At 37.8% G+C, this 17,776-nt stretch overlaps 1 protein-coding gene across 1 annotated transcript in view; it reads left to right on the forward strand.

The window, feature by feature from the left end:
- The window catches only part of Pkhd1 (PKHD1 ciliary IPT domain containing fibrocystin/polyductin), a 462,210-nt gene that overhangs the window by 347,188 nt on the left and 97,246 nt on the right, over positions 1-17,776 (forward strand). The window lies entirely within an intron of this gene.

Here is a 17,776-nt window from a genome sequence, read left to right on the forward strand (position 1 = left end):
TTGGAAGCTCATTCTGGAGAGGATGGTATAGAAGTCACTGTGAGATTCATCTCCATGGTCTCCAAATGCCTCCTAAGCTGTGTTGTGCTCAGAACTTCTGCACTCTACTTTCTATCCTTCCTCATACAACCAAAGCATCATTGCATATTGATTTTGTAGCCGGGTCCTAGAGATATTTCTGTTTCTACCACCAGGGGCATGATTTCCCATTTGAACTGAATTTGCACATGTTGCAGGAAAACCTGAAGAATTTTTCCCACTTTCCCTCTGCTTCACTCTTTTTAGATTCTTTTTCTGGTCTCCCTTCTCTTTGTTTATTATCAATTACATTTGTTCTTTTATAATTCCTTACATTTACATAATGCATTCTAATTCCTCTCACCCCCCCCCCCACTCTTTTACTTCCTTCCCACCCCCATTATCTCCTTCCTTGTCATTTTAAGTTCTAAAGGTATGACTCACCCAGGGCAAAGTGCTCAGACAATTTTCCTTATTCCAAGAGGACCAAGATCAAATTTCCACTTAATGCTGTCTATGAGTTGTGATTTCTATTATTAACTCAGACCTGACCTTGAAATGTGGTAAAAAAAAAATACGCTACTGGTTCTATTAATATGTATAGGTACCTCAGATCTACATGCCTACTATTAAATTCCAATCCCTACCCCAAGCTGATGCCTATGACTTGCCTTTTGCCTTCATCAATTGAGTAAAAACATAGGGCATACTCCTTGTTCTTCTTCCTAACCCAAGCTCTCACATTTCCCATCTTCCCTATCTGCAGCCTCTGTAATATAGACATTGTCATCACTCTCCTGGAGGCAGAGTACTCTCTCTAATGATGTTTTCTCTCATTTCTGCATTCTGCACTCTACTCACCTAGTGGTTAAGACAATCACTTAAGTTTCCCAATGGCTTTTCACCCACTCAGAAGGACATCCAAACCATAAGCTTACCAGACTTGCATTTTGGGATCAGGGATGCTTTCTTCCACCTCTTGTGACACCCCCCATCCTCCACGCCCCACTTACCTTAACTATCATAATCTTACTTTACCTTTAGCACAGGGCCCTTGCACAGACTATTTCCTTTGCCTGAATATCTTATTAGTAGCTCTTTTAGGGATATACTTAGTATCCCTAAGTGTCTTTAGGGAAGCCATTCCTGATTCCTCATCTAACAATCATATGTGTGAGCTAGTGCTGTCACTGGTAGAGTGCTTGTTTCCCATGTAAGAATCCCTGATTTCTATCCCTAGGCCAAGTGTGGACCACATAAACTGTGTATGTCGGTGCATACCAGTAAGCCAAATCTCCAAGGTCATTCTCAGTGCGTTCAAGGCTAGCTTGAGATAAGCAAGACCTTGTCTCAAAAACAAACGAACAAACAAAACAATGTGTTTATTATTTTCTAAAGCCAATGCACCCGCTTTATTGTTTTTGAGGTCTGCTACCTGGCCTCAAAATAATATTATTATATTATAAATGTAATAACTTAGTTGTTTATTTGCCATTTGACCCTTTAGAACACAGACTCAGAGAGGGCTGGGATTCTGGACTGCTCACTGATATACATTTAGGAGGATGCTCAACAAATATTGCTAGGCTAGCTCTATCAGTGTATGCATTATAGGCTCTTAAAAAGAATATTAATGAGTCATCCTGAACTGTTCAAGAGCAGCAAGTTATTGATTTAATTATATATATATATATTTCAAAGCTTTTGCTTGTTTGGTTTTGTTTGTGCTTTCTGTAGAGATGGGATTTTGTTTTGTACCCAGACCAACCTGGATTTTGCTGTGTAGTTCAAGATGGCTTCATTCTTGCTATGTAACTCATACTTGCCTTAAGCTTCCAATCCTCCTTTCTCAGTCTCCTGTGTCCAAGTATAGGCATAAATCATCACAAAAACTTGGATATATTCTTATTTGTTTATAACTTTTTTCCATCTGAGCTTTTGGTGAAGTTTAACATTTGGCATTTGGAATCATATCAACACATGATTGTTTAAGTTATTATAAAATTTCATATTTGAAAATATATTTTATACTCATCTCACATTTTTCCATATGTTAAGGTCTTAGCATTGCAAATGAGTGACAATATATGGGGTCAGCAGTAGAGGTTTTAAAGTCATGTATATGCTGAGTGAATATAAAGGCTGAGGAAATATTCACTTTGATATATTGTTCACATATGTCAATCAAATGCTTCATGTTTAAATTCTAAGAACATTTTGACGAGCTTTTAGAAGATTGCTTACCATGTGGTTTAATACATTATTCAGGTATAAATATGTTCTTGCTACTGATTACATATAAAAGCTGAGGAAGTATTCACTTTGATATATTGTTTACAGAATATAACCAGTTAATACATTTTATTCTTAGTGGAATAAAATCTATAGTGTGTGTGTGTGTGTGTGTGTGTGTGTGTGTGTGTGTGTGTGTGTAAGAGGAAAGTGAGAATTGATATATGATTAGGAAAGATAAAAAATAAAAAGTATAGTGTGATTCTTGGTGTCAGTTTTCACCTTGATAAGATCTAGTGTCATCTGAAGATAGGCCTCTGAGGATGCCTGTGAGGGATTATTATGATTACATTAATTGATGTGGGGAGACATATCTTACCTGTGGGTGGGACCCTTCCTTGGGCAGAGTATCTGGGAGCAATATAAAGTGGAAAAAACATATTGAGCAGGTGAACAGTAGTAGGCGTTCACCTCTCTCTGCTTCTTAACTGTTGACACATCATGACCAGCTGCTTCACGCTCCTCCTTCCTTGACTTCCATGCCTCAAATTGTGATCTAAAGTAAACCTCTGTCCCTTAGTTTGCTTCTATCAAGGGGGTCTTACCACTGCAACTGGAAAAGCAACCAAGGCAGATATTCAGATCTAATTCTGTCTATGCCTAGATTCACTCAATGTTTTCTATAGTAAGATTTTTCTATTGGTTTAAAAAAACTTATATTACTACCACAGACATTTACATCATGGTAAAACCATCCTCATACTTTAAAACAAGCCTATGGGTAATTGTGTACCTTTTATGGACTTGAATTTTGGCCAGGCTCACATTTCTTTTTTAATTAAGAAGATGGGTGGTGGTCCACAATGCTAGATACAAATTGAAATTCATCCTAGTAGAAAAGATAAAAGCTCAATCATAGTGCCTAATTTGGGTTGACTTAGAAATACATCCAAGACAAAGCTTAGGCTCAAGCAGCCCAAGCAGCAAATTGCCAAAAAACACCAGTCGGGAAGTGAGATTAGAAAGAAATAATGACAGTAAAGATGGGCTGTCAAACTGTCACCACAGTGGAATTTGGAGCAGGACTCTAATGGGACTCTTGGAGACCATAAACCCAAACGATCACAACAATGCCTGAGGAGCTAATGTAAATATGTCATATCCCTGCTCATCCTTGGACTGAGAGATGATTCAAGGAAGATTGCTGTGGGATGGTCTGTATGTCAAGTGTGTTGCTGATTGGTCAGTAAATAAATCACTGATTGGCCATTGGCTAGGCAGGAAGTATAGGCGGGACAAGGAAAAGAATTCTGGGAAGTGGAAGGCTGAGAGAGAGACACAGCCAGCCGCCATCAGGACAAGGAAGATGTAAGGTACCAGTAAGCCATGAGCCATGTGGCAAAGTAAAGATTAATAGAAATGGGCTAAATATAAGAGTAAGAGCTAGACAATAACAGGCCTGAGCTAATGGCCAAGCAGTTTAAATAATGTAAGAGTCTGTGTGTTTATTTTATAAGTGGGTTCTGGGACTGGCGGGACTTGGTGGCGGGAGCTGGAGAGAAATTCTCCAGCAACAAATGGCGCCCAACGTGGGGCACGAACCCACGACCCTGAGATTAAGAGTCTCATGCTCTACCGACTGAGCTCTAATATAAAAAAAAATAAGCCACGTAAAGATGGCTACCACACAGAGAATCTGGATTATGTTCTCTTTGATATTCGTAACTGCAGAAAAACATTTGATTGTAAAAGCTGTTGAGTTATGCCAAAATGTATATTTTAAAGGTACCTTGACTTCAAAATTTGGATATAAGGATATGTTGCTTTGGAAAAGAGTCTCTGCTCTTGTTTCCACAGAAAGCCAGAGACTATGGATTTGTTCCAGATTAAGATACATCAGGTTTGACCAGCCAAGACCCCCTGAAAGGTCTCCAGTGACACCATGGCCCAGATGATTCAACATCCAGAATGGTTTGAAGGCAACTGGCTCAGACGATACAGCCTCATGGACTACTCCATGATCCTAAAATTTTCTTCGTGTCCCCATAAGATACAGCGCCCCCCTCCAGCAGGAAGTAGTAAGAGAAGCTACGCCCAAATTCCCAAATATACCAAGCTGGCTTTAGAGATGGAATTGGCTCACTCCCCCTCTAAACCCAGACATATTGCTCAAAAAAAAAAAAAAAATGGTTAAGAGATTCTTATGTCCCAAATCAGAAGAGCCCTCTGGTGTGGGACAGACAAAAACCAATATTTTTATTTAAAGCAGGTTGATTATAAATACAATCTCTTTCTAAAGAAAAAAAGGGGATAGTTTAGATATGATAGGATGAAAGGGTAGATTAATGAACCTACTTTTAAAGAGTAACAACTTGTTTAAAATGTTTTACATTGCTATAGATTTTAGTTTATTGATACAAATTTAAACTTAATTTTGTTATACTGTATATATATTTCTATTCTTGTTTGAGGTATTATGTTTATGTAACTCATTTAAAATTGTAATGGATAATTAAAAAATAGATTAATAATTAGTCATCTATGATAATCATATTTGTAGCCATGTTAGTTAAGTCTTTTAGGTATACATAGTTATATTTCAGATAGATAGGTAGTCTTCAAACACTTCAAAGACCTACAGAATATGGCATTTAAAATGTTTTAAAAATTTAGACTTTCTGGACAATGAGACATGTCTGCTCCTGACAGCACCGATTTACTTCAGAGAGGAGGATGGGCATCGAAGACATTCCATATGGAGTTTATCTTCACCTTGACAAAAATAGCCATTTGGGCAAGAAACTGTTCTTGCCTGGACTGTCTGATCAACTGGACATGCAGGACCCATACAAAGGTGACCACTGAACTTTGCTTGACAAAATGGTCCTTTAGGTTCCTGCTTTGCAGAGAAAACTGCCAGACATTCTACAAGACACAGAAAAAAGTGAATAAGAGACTCTAGGCCTGTGGGCTGAAGACAGATGTCCCAACTTTACAAGAAAACTTTGCATGACTGTCCAGGCTCAGCTGTCTCTGTCTACCCTGCAAGACTCCCAAAAGTTGCTTGCATCCTTCTCCCATTTCTCAGGCAGTGTTATATCCTTCTGAGGTCTTTGATGTGGTTAAAGACTAGATACTTACAATTTTCCTTAGTTATAATAAAAGATAAGTTAGATATAAAACCTTAAACTCACAAATATAAGATAGATAGGATCTCTTCTTTAATATTATAACTATAATTCTTGCTTGATAATTGTTTTGTTATATGTAATTTTACTATGTTAAAGTTAAAACCTTCCTTTTTAAGAAAAGAAAAGGGGAAGTGCTGTGGGATGGTCTGTATGTCAAGTGTGTTGCTGATTGGTCAGTAAATAAATCACTGATTGGCCATTGGCTAGGCAGGAAGTATAGGCGGGACAAGGAAAAGAATTCTGGGAAGTGGAAGGCTGAGAGAGAGACACAGCCAGCCGCCATCAGGACAAGGAAGATGTAAGGTACCAGTAAGCCATGAGCCATGTGGCAAAGTAAAGATTAATAGAAATGGGCTAAATATAAGAGTAAGAGCTAGACAATAACAGGCCTGAGCTAATGGCCAAGCAGTTTAAATAATGTAAGAGTCTGTGTGTTTATTTTATAAGTGGGTTCTGGGACTGGCGGGACTTGGTGGCGGGAGCTGGAGAGAAATTCTCCAGCAACAGAAGATAACTCTCCAGCCTGTTGGTTTTCTGTGAACACAGGTTGTATGTGCTCTTTCACATGGTCAGAAAACATTTCTCAGGTTGATGTCATAGGTCTTGTCAATAGTTTCTTTTGGCTGGAGAAGATGATTGTCAATGGCATATGTTATGTCATTGTGAACACTCTTACCAATAGTCACTACCATGTCAATTGAATGCTTCATGTTTAAATTATAAGAACATTCCTTTGATGAGATTTTTAGGAGGTTGCTTACCATGTGGTGTAATACATTGTTCAGGACTAAATATCTTCTTGCTACTGGTGACTGTGCTGTTCTGTTGCTTCTCCTCAGCTCATTGCCCTGTGTGAAACACAATTCAATGGTATATAACAAGCATTGCACACCATTTGCTATCAGAGTGTGAAAGCAAGTCTGTGTGAATGGCTGAGAGGACATACAGGTGTATAAGACTGACTGACTCCTTGTGCTTGAAAACTGCCTAAAATGCTCAGTGAGTTGTTATAGGTGCCAAGATTCTCACAGTGGAATCTCCTGTCTCCTGCTCTAAAAACACAAGAGTCCCGCCGGGTGGTGGTGGTGGTGCACGCCTTTAATCCCAGCACTCAGGAGGCAGAGGTAGGCGGATCTCTGTGAGTTCAAGGCCAGCCTGGTCTACAAAGCGAGTTCCAGGAAAGGCGCAAAGCTACACAGAGAAACCCTGTCTCGAAAAACCAAAAAAAAAAAAAAAAAACACCAACAACAAAAACAAACAAACAAACAAACAAAAAAACAAACAAAAAACACAGAGTCCCTTTGCAAGGAAGACAACACATGGCAAATGTCTTGACTTCAAATATATTCTTCTAGAATGCAAGACCTTTGTACTTTAAAAATTATTGTTCTTAAAACTACTTTCTAATTCCTGTCACCAAGGTAGTGGACAAGAGAAGCATAGCTTTATTCGTAAGAGACTGACATTCATATGTCCCTCTGTAAGACCATAAAGGTGGCACAGATAAAATGAAACCACTAGAACCAAGTCTTATATTTATTCCCAGTGTCACCATGCTTGACACACCCTCATGTCTTTTCTCTATTTTATTAGTAAATCTCTCCAAGTCATTTTGAGTCCATTGCCTCTAAGGTTTATTTTTAATTTTCAAAATAACAGATCTTGTTTGCATATATTAGTTCACACACACACACACACACACACACACAAAAACCCCTCCTCACTCAATCATATATCCACAGTTAGTTCCCTGAATATTGTCAAGCACTTTGGCATCAGGAGCTAAACCCATCCGTGTAGATCACTGAGTAGGAACACTGTGCCAGTGGGCTTCACTATCTTCACAGTGCAGGGTGTGCAGCCAGGGGAAAAGTGAGCTGTTAATTTTGTTTTATACTTATCTATAAGTTTTCATTTGCTGCCAACTTTGAAAATTACATGGCAATAAGAGCAAGGCTAATCCCAAGCAGGGGATCCCCTGAGAACTATTTATACTTTATTTTAGGAAGGATTTCTGTGGTTATGGAGACATCTAATGATACCAAAAATCCAAAATCATTCAATAAAACAAAATCTTGAAATTAATATCCCACTTAGGTAGATGAAAACACCAGGCCTTTCCATTTGGCCTTATTAATTTCTTGTCTATAATGAACAGTATCACCTCACAGACTCGTTTACATATATAGAAGACCAATGTTGTAATCAGAGGACTGAAGACTTCAGAGCTCTAAGTTGGGGGCAGTTTATAATTCCTCAGCTGAATGAACTAAGAGGGAGCTAGTGTTATATGAATGCCCTTTGCATGTGAATTACAGTATCTGGCATTTTCCTTTATTCAGTAAATATGTTGTGGCAACACAGTGTCTACTAGCATTTTATTAAAAGATGGGAATTATAGTGTATAGTGAAGAAAATAATAACCATGCTTTCATTAAAGTTATATTGCAACAAAGGCATATATACAAATAGCAATAAAAAGAGAAGGGAAGAAAATAGTGTTTTGGTTTACAGAGGGAATTGCAAATAGGAGTTAGTTTATTTTCTCTCTCTCTGATATATATATATATATATATATATATATATATATATATATATATATAAATAACATATATATATGTGTGTGTGTGCATGTGTGCACGTATACATGTGTATGTGTATAAGAAATTCATATTTTATATAAAGTAACACTGCAAACAAGACTCTAAGAAGCAGAGGAAGAAAACTCATAAGGAGGGTCACCTGCCAGTACAGGGGCTCTGATAAATGAATTTCCTCAACACATGTGAGGGGTGGGAGGAGCAGAGACCTGTGTATAGTTTTAAATTTTCATTAATAATCAAAAATTAGTCTTTGAGTCTATATGTGTTAGCTCAATCCTGAAATATTAGGATTTGAGAAGTTATTGCAGCAGAATTACCCTGAGTTCAAGACTAGCCAGACTACGGAGTGAGACCATGACTCTCCATGCCAAACACAAGACATAGACATATTTGCCTGGACACAGATTAGAAAGACAAAATAACCTTAAAAAGATACAGAAGTGTTTACAGCTAAAGTCTTTGACTAAAATAGATTTTTAGACCTTTAATATGTATCATCTTATTGTATTGAATTAATTGTATTGAAATGAATTGAATGACCCCCAAAATGCTATCTTCCTAATACATTGCCGGGTGAAATTAGGTTTGTTATTATTTATTCTACACTGAATTATTATATTTAAAGCTCATTTCATGATAAGCTTTTCCCACACTCTCTTTGATACTTTTCCCAGCAAATCACTGTGGTCTGACCAAGACTTCTGACCAAATCTACCTTCAGGGAAAAGGTTGGTTCCCCATTCTTTACTATGAGTAGCTAAGAAACATTTTTCAAATTTTGTTACTTCTGGGAGACTTCCCAAGAATGAAAATTATAAACCATTCCGGAGACCTTAAAAGTGACTTGCCTTGAATCAAAAATAAAATATGAGGTTGATAAAAAAGAAAATAAAGTTGGCATTTGACTGTCAGTTCCCAGAATGATGAAGTGTTTTCTAAGTGAGTGATGGAAGAACCACAGACGCTGTTTGTTCCCTGCTTCCCGGGCAGAGCGTGGCCAGCACTTCCCCTCTTTGTGGCTGGATCTTGAAATGTGTCTTTCTTTCAGCTTTCCAGGCTTCTTGTTCTTCCCATTTGTTCCGAGAGTGACAGCAAGACGGTATTATAAAATGAGAGAATGGAGAGGGAGGGAGGAAATGAGAGGAGAGAATGGAGAGGAGAAATGGTTGTTAGAAGATTTGTCTGCCAATATCCGTGCTTGCTGAGGTCTTTTTCTTCTAGCTAGAGGGGGAAATGCCATTCTCTTTTCCCAAGCAATTATAGGCCCCAAAGATTGAAACTTGGTATATAGCTCTTTAATCTCAGCAGATATTTATGGTTAAACATTAGACTTTTAGGATTCCAGATGTCAGGGTATTAAAATATAAAGGCACAGTGGAGTCTCAGAAAATATTAGGCTGTGGGATATGTGGCTGCAAGGGACTTTTATCCCAAGCAGAGGAAGATAGCCTTCCAGTGGTACTTTCTGACACCCAAAGAGCAACTTTGATCCACCTCATTTTCTCACTCTCCTTGGTCTCCAGGCAGTACAGCATAACACTATTTGATTGTTTTCCAGAGTGGTCCAGGCTATGAGTTGCAGTGATTTTCATGTGTGATTTCTATAGGATGATATGCAAAGGAAGTAGTACACTGAGGGTTATTTCTTTACCTTTTCACAATCTAGACATTGATTGTTTCTCTCTTCGAATCTTCCATTCATGACTATGACTACCACTGTCTCTGGCTCGCTGCTGAGACCATTAGATTAGTTATCTCATTTGGGGACATGAACATGATCTGTCCTATGAGATCTATACTCTTACTGCCTCCATTTTGTAGGTGCAGAAAATGATATGAAGATATTGGGTCATTTTCCAAGTCATGTAGCTAATTAACGAAAGATTCAGGACCAAGCAGTGTTCTTAAGTTGAACCTATATTGTTGCAGTACTATAAGAGTTTTCTCCTATCCTACTGCTTGTTCTTCTGTGCAGTCTATCTTAATCTTCCTGTCTTCTCACAGACAGAGCTCAAAATAAAGCAAACTGAGACAATGGTTATTCTAGCAACTATCCACTCAACCCAGTAAGAATCATAGTTACTATCTGCTCTGTGTACCCTTTGTAGCATTCTGTATTCGTGACAGCTTATAAACACCTCCCTTATATTTTCGGTTGTGAGCCTTGCCTTAACGGCTGAGCCATCGCAGAGACGACCGACCACACTAGTGGAAGCCCATGAACTGTGGACTGGTGTCTGTGGAGCCCCCATGGGACTGGACTAGGCCCTCTGGATATGGAAGATGGTTGTTTGGCTTGAACTGTTTGGGGGGCACCCAGGCAGGGGGATTGGAATCTGTCCCTGGTGCATGGGCAGGCTTCTGGGAATCCGGTGCCTGTGGTGTGACGCCTTGCGCAGCCTTGGTGCAGTAGGGAGGGGCTTGGACCTGCCTAAGCTCAGTGTGCTGGGCTCTGCTGACTCCCCATGGGAGACCTTGATTTTGGGGGTGTGGGGATGCAGGGTGGCTTGGGAGAGAGTGCTGGGGGGTAGGAGGAGGGAGGAGGGAGGAGGGGAGATCTGTGGGTGGTATGTGGAGTGAGCAGAAAATTTCTTAATAAAGAAAAATGAAAAAAATAAAATACTAATGAAAAAGAAAAAAATAAAAAACAACCCCTCCAAAAAACAACAACAACAACAACAACAACAACAACAAAACACCTCCCTTTAGCCTTACAACACACTTAATTTGTTGTCAGCATTGTTATTCATCTTAAAACATTTGGAAATACAGGGTTTTAAAGAAATTAACTACTTTTTTTCATTATATTACAGAATGTTCAGAACCCAAATTTAATTCTATACTTGTTGAACTCAAAAGCTTGAGCTCACAGCTACTTCTGGATAATTATGATGTGATTTTTATCATCTGTTGAAACTCCACACAGAGCTGTGTTTAACTGCATAATTCACATCCTCTCCCTTTATGTGGGAGTAAATACCATTTTTAGATTTTTAAACCATCTAACCATCAATTATAACTGCAATGTAGTAACAACCACAAAAATCTCATTTTGCTTCTCTTCTTAATCTCTATATGATATAAATATGTATTTATATATGGCTGTTTTCACCAGGTACAATATAAATGTTCTGTATCATAGCCAAGAAAACAAAATTTTTTTTATAGCTAACCAAGGAGGCTATATGACAATGATGGAGTAGTTATTAAATCATAGCTTTAGTCCTGGATTAGAATTTCATTTTGCAAATTCTCAGTAGCTTCCTTCCATTCTCAGTGGGTTAATGTAGGTATAATTTTCAGTTGAGTGTTTATTTTATTCAGTATTCAGTGACATCAAGGTGCATGCACTGATTGAATGTGCAAGGAGAGGTGTTAAGGTAGAATGAGACTGTTCCTGTTCTCATACAGTGGGACAAGTGGGCCAGACTGTAATACAACCTGCAAGAATGCAGTGAAATCAGCATCCTGAGGAGATCATAGATAGCCAAGGATATGGACGAAACATTAGGGAAGAAACGGAATTTATGGTGAGCATAGACCGCTGTGTGAAATGCTAACACAGTTGGAGAAAGAACAGAATGGTATGAAATACATCCAAGCTGTTGCACTCTAAAAAATTTAATTTTATTTTATATGTGTGAGTGTTTTGCTTCATGTATATCTGTGTACCATATACATGCAGTGCCCACACAGGCCAGAAGAAAGCATTACATCCCCTGAAACTGGAGTTTGGGATGGTTGTGAGCCATCATATGGGTGCTGAGAATTGAACTCCAGTTTGCTGCTCAATGAGCAGAAAGTGCTCTTAAAACACTGAGCCATCTCTTCAGATGTGGATGTTGCACTCTTGAACTCAGAAACTGTGATTCTCTGCACAAGATAAGCAAAAGATTGGCCCATCAACACTACTATTGAGGAATAAAAGCTTTCAGTAGGGCCTGTCTGACTTTCTCTGAGCATTTATGAGGACAACGAGGGAGATTTTCTTCAGTTGGTGTAGCTACCAGTAAGGCATCCATGCTCCTCTAAACAGCCACTCACCCATGGTCTCAAAACAGCCTTAAAGCGCTCATCGGGCCATCATGGAGAAAACAGATATGCAAGTAGAAGGGGGAGTTGAGAAGAGAGTGGGAAGCAGCAGGAGAAAGACACTAGAGAATATCATTGATATAGGTTTTGTATGTTCATGAAATCCCATAATGGGGCATATTATTTGTAATTAATATATGCTAATACAAATAACAGATAAAAGTAAATAAGTAAATAAATGGTCTGTATAAGGAGGTAAGCATATGCATTGTGTTTAAACAGCAGATGTGGCCCTGCCTTCTGTGATGGAGCTTTGTGCTTTCAATGTGAAGCAGTTGCTTGCTTCCCCATGTAGGATGGTGTAGATGAATTTTTAAACAGTCTTATTAAATAAGAAACACAGAACCAAATGCAGAGGTGCAAGCTGTAGAGATCAGAGCAAGAGCCACCAACTAATCTTAGCTTACCACCTTGGCGTAACTTCCCAAGAGAACTTCTTCCTGTCTAACCTGCACCTTTACTGCCTCCCTGTTCTGCCTTCTCATTGGCTCTAAGCCCAGCCACATCACTTCCTCATCACTGCCTGTCTATAAAGACCTCCAGGTCTCTATGGTTGGTACTGGGATTAAAGGTGTGTGTCACCACGCTTGGCTGTGTCCTTGAACATACAGAGACTCTGCCTGCCATGTGATTGGATTAAGGGCATGTGCTACCACTGCCTGACTTCTGTTTATGGCTATTTGACCTCTGATCTCCAGGCAAACTTTATTAACATACAAATAAAAGATCACATTTCAGCACAAATAAATATCACCACAGGACGGGTCTCTGTATCTAGATGATCTGCCTTTGTCTGTCATGTGGCTCTCTTACTTCAGCTGTCATGCTCTCTTCCCATGGTTGTGCCAGTCTGCAACCTCACCAGGCTACAAGGGCCCTGAAGGCAAAGAAGTTGTGGGTTTTTTTTACTACAATTTCGGTGTCTTAGCTCCTTTTCCTGTTCCTGTGATCAAGTACTCTGACACAAACAACTTGAGAAGAAAGGGTTTATTTGAGCCATAATTTCACCACTGCAGGGGAGTCAGGGTGCCCAGAACCTGAAGCAGTAGTCTCCTTATTTCCACAGTCAAAAGCAGACAGCAGTGAATTAACTAAGCTCCGTTTCTCAAGTTTTGTACAAACTAGTATCCTCTTCCTAGGGAATGGTGCTACCCACAGTGGGTAAGTCTTCCCACATTAATACAGTTTCCTCACAGACCTGCACAAGGGCCTTTTCCCCAGGTGATTCTAGTTTTTTCAAGCTGACAGTTAACACTATCACATTCTAGAACACAATATGTGTTTAGTACACACCAAAAAAGTGACTAATAAATAAATGAATGAAAAAATATGAGCAATTCAAGATTATTTTGCCAGGCAGCTATTCCACAAAGTTTACTGAATTGATATGATTGATACCTTTTAACATTTTCAAGGCTGTTCTCACAATCACTGAACTCAGAAGACTGAAAAACATGTTCCACCATCAAATCAATTCTGAAGACTGTATTCACATTTTAGAGATTTAATGTGTATCTTAAAAAAAGAAAGGTTATAAATTGTGCAATTAAATTAAAAACTACTATTTAATTTTGTATAAACTTTTTGACTGGAGAATACTTGTTTATTCTTGTAAATAGTGTACTTTAAAATGAACTTGGAGGAAATATTGTCTCATATCAAGCGTTCATCTGCACAAATTTGGTCGGAAAGAAATGATGCAGTCTAGAGACTAGAGAAATGGTTCAGCAGTTAAGGGGGCTTGTTGCTCTAGTAAAGGATTTGAGTTCGGCTCCCAACACCCACATAAGACAGACACCTTTAATTCCCATTCCAGGGGATTCACAGGCACCTGCACATGAGCTCACACAGGCACACACACAGACACAAAGATGAGAATACTAATATAAATTGTGAAAAGCACAAAGTCTAAATCCTTCCATTTGGACCCAACCATGGGTTAGGTTTAGTGCTTCTCATTTTTAGACTGTTATAATCTTATTTTAATAAAATATACATTGCATGAAATTTACAACTTAACCACTTTAAGCATTTAGTTCAGTGATATTAAATGCATTCTTCACGTCATGCAAATATCACTACCATTCATCTTCATATGTCTTTTCATCTCATAAAACACAACTTCTGCACCCATTAAACAGTAACTTCATATCCCCCTTTCCCTTTCATCCCCAGCAGCCATCATTGTATTTAATGTTTATATGACTTTGTCTACTCTAAGTGACTTAGATAAATATAACCACATGTCTCCTATGAATGACTCGTTTCACTTAGAATAATGTTCACAAGGTCCATACAAATTGTAGTAAATTGTAGGATTTACTTCTCTCTGAAAGCTAAATATTCAGTTCATCTGCCCATGAACATAGGATTCTTCTTACATTATAGCTACAGTGTATCATGCTACTGCATCAATGGCATACACATACCTCTTATAGATTTTGTTTTAAACTCAATTGGACACATATGTAAAGGATCATACGATAACTCTATTTTTATGGATTTTTTTTGAGGAAACATTGCATATAGTTTTTCCCACAGTGCCTATACCATTTTATATTCTCATTCCCAGCACACATGGCTTTCTTTTTGTCTATATTCTCACTAACATCATTTCTCTCCCATATTAGGGATCCTAGTGGAATGAGGTGCTACTTCACTGTGGTTTTGATTTGTATGTCCTCATTGACTACTGGTGTTCAGCGTATTTTCATGTGATTATTGGCCATTTTCTATCTCTTCTTTTGGGGCATTTCTTTGCTTATTGTAAGATGTTATTGCTTATTTGCTTAAAATGTTTCTTTTTTTATTTTGCAAGTTCTCTATGCATACTGGATAATTTTTCAGTTTGGGGTGACATTTGTTTGTTTGTTTGTTTTGAGACAGGGTTTCTCTGTGTAGCTTTGGAGCCTGTCCTAGATCTCACTTTGTAGACCAGGCTGGACTTGAACTCACAAAGATTCGCCTGGCTCTGCCTCCCAAGTGCTGGGATTAAAGGCGTGCGCCAACACCGCCTGGCTTGGGGTGGCTTTTTAAGCAGTTGATAAGATTTTTTGATGAACATTCAATTTTCCATGAAGAGCTTGTTTATTTTGATTCATAAATTAATGTCAGTTTGAGATCCTTCAGTATCATTTAAAACATTCTAGTAATACACTAACACGTGGAATAGGTTTTTAAAGTTAGAATCAGTTCATCAGTGTTTTTGACAACATGTAGCAATTAAAGTTGAAAAATGACCCATGCAGTACAATATGACCAACACACTTAAAGTCAATCATGAAATAGTTTAAATTTCTCACATGTGGGTTTTGAGCAATTTAAAACATACAAAATAGGTGAATTATCTTTATATTCTTCTTCATAAGTCGTGTCTGTTACCTACATTCAGTTACCCACCCTCATCCCTAATATTTAGCCTTTGTTGTTCTTTTTTCTACATGTTATACCCTATCCACATGCACACTTTATATATACATAGTATTGGCTAAATTCCATATATGAGGGAAATGAGGATTCTTTTCTTCCTGAGATTATATGAGCTTGCCTAATAGTATATATTCTAAGTTCATCCATTTCACTCTGTTTTGTGATCATATTTCATTAGAGCTGGACAGTATCCTATTGTATATACATTTATAATTTTCACTATTACTCTCATGATATACAGCTGGGCTGATTCTAGTTCTTTGCTATATTGAACAAATCAGCAAGAAACATGGACATGCGGGTGTCTCCATTGAAGGGTATGGGGTTCTCTGAGGATATTTCCAGGGCTGAGGTGCATTTTCATAATCTGCATCTAGAGTTTACAAATTTCACCATAAAACTCTCTGGTATAATACATAGAATTACATACACATTATTTCAAATGTACTTAAATATTCTGTGATCACTAAATTATGCCTTACATCTTAAATATTTAAATTTGTGTACAATTTGAAATTTAATTGTCATATTCCACCAGTCATAGGACACCATGTATGATACGTATAGCCTTTTTCCTTGTTATGGAGGGATATATGTTAGACAGTTGATTTAATTTTCAAACTGTGAGCTTGTCTATTCATCTCTGTTAAACTACGTTTTTATAAATTAATTGTCTGAATTAAATACAGACTGTATTCCTAGCATTAGAAAAAAGTTTCAGAATTAGATGATTCTGGAGAGCACCTGTTTAATCTAGACACCCAAATCAGCCAATGAAAGGAAGCAGCTCACCTACTAGCCTTGGGTTGTTCGTCATTCTGGAGAACTACCATGGAAACACACAATCTTCTAAAGAAATAATGGGGTTTTCTGAACCCAGGAAGTTTCCATGATAAAAAAGTGAGCAATCCTTTATGAGAAAAACCTACTCACTTTTCCAAACCTTGCTGATGAGAAGCACTAATATCAATATTCCCCAGAAGTTTATGTGTGTACACATCTGTACACCTATGTGACATGTATGTAGACACATTCATAGCCCACTGGCATGCTTGCAAACATTTTAATGGAAGGGAATAATTGGATAGTCATATCATAAATAAACACTTCTTCCTTGCTAAAACAATAACAAGAAACAAGTTAATGAATGACACAATGTTGTATTGTTTCAATATTATGGACCTGGAAAGATTATTTTACTTGGTTTTCAGTCTCTCCTTTAATATTTACTTTTTGAGCAGATGTAAGTGATGAATAGTCTGTGACAAATTGAATGTAATCATTAAACCATCCTGATGATTGGGGGCTGGGAGATGGTTCAGCAATTAAGACCACTTACTACTTTTGCAGAGGACTGGACTTCACTTCTCAGCACCCACATAAGGCTCACAAGCCACCAGTAATTGTGGCTTCAGGGGATTCAGTGCTCTCCTGGCTTCTGCAAGCACCTGAGCACATGTCTGCATACACATGAATTTTTTTAAAAATTCTGTACAAAGATTATATTGATGAAAAATTTTAAGACCAGAAATATATGTAGGTGCATTTGGGAATTTAGTTTGTACCAAAGATGGAATTTAAATCATGAGAAAGTAGAAATTATGCAAAAAATGTTGTGACATTTTACCAACCATATAAGGAGAAAAAACCATTAGTTATTTGCACCTTTCTCTTTATGAAAAATAGTTCTATATTAATTAAAGACAAAACTCTTCATAAGACAAATAAATACATTAATTTTCTGATGTAACCATAAAGCTATGAAAACTTTTTTCATGAATCAAAATTTAGAAAACATGAGAATTTTTGATTACATAAGTGAAAATTTCTACAAAATAAAGAATTTTTAAATGAAAATAGAATAGAAAAAAACTGAAAATTTTATGGCAAAGGATTAATTTCTTTTCTTTTTTTTTTTTTTTTTTTGGTTTTTCGAGACAGGGTTTCTCTGTGTAGCTTTTGCGCCTTTTCCTGGAACTCACTTGGTAGCCCAGGCTGGCCTCGAACTCACAGAGATCCGCCTGGCTCTGCCTCCCGAGTGCTGGGATTAAAGGCGTGCGCCACCACCGCCCGGCGGATTAATTTCTTTAATGTATATTCATATACTTTTTCTAGTAATATTTAAGAGCAAATATAATAAACAAATTGATGGTCTTACGCAGGGAAGAGCATACCAATTAGTTATCCAATACCAAGTGGGAAGCCTGGAAA

This window comes from Peromyscus eremicus, chromosome 16_21 (assembly GCF_949786415.1).
Source record: "Peromyscus eremicus chromosome 16_21, PerEre_H2_v1, whole genome shotgun sequence".
NCBI lineage: Eukaryota > Metazoa > Chordata > Mammalia > Rodentia > Cricetidae > Peromyscus > Peromyscus eremicus.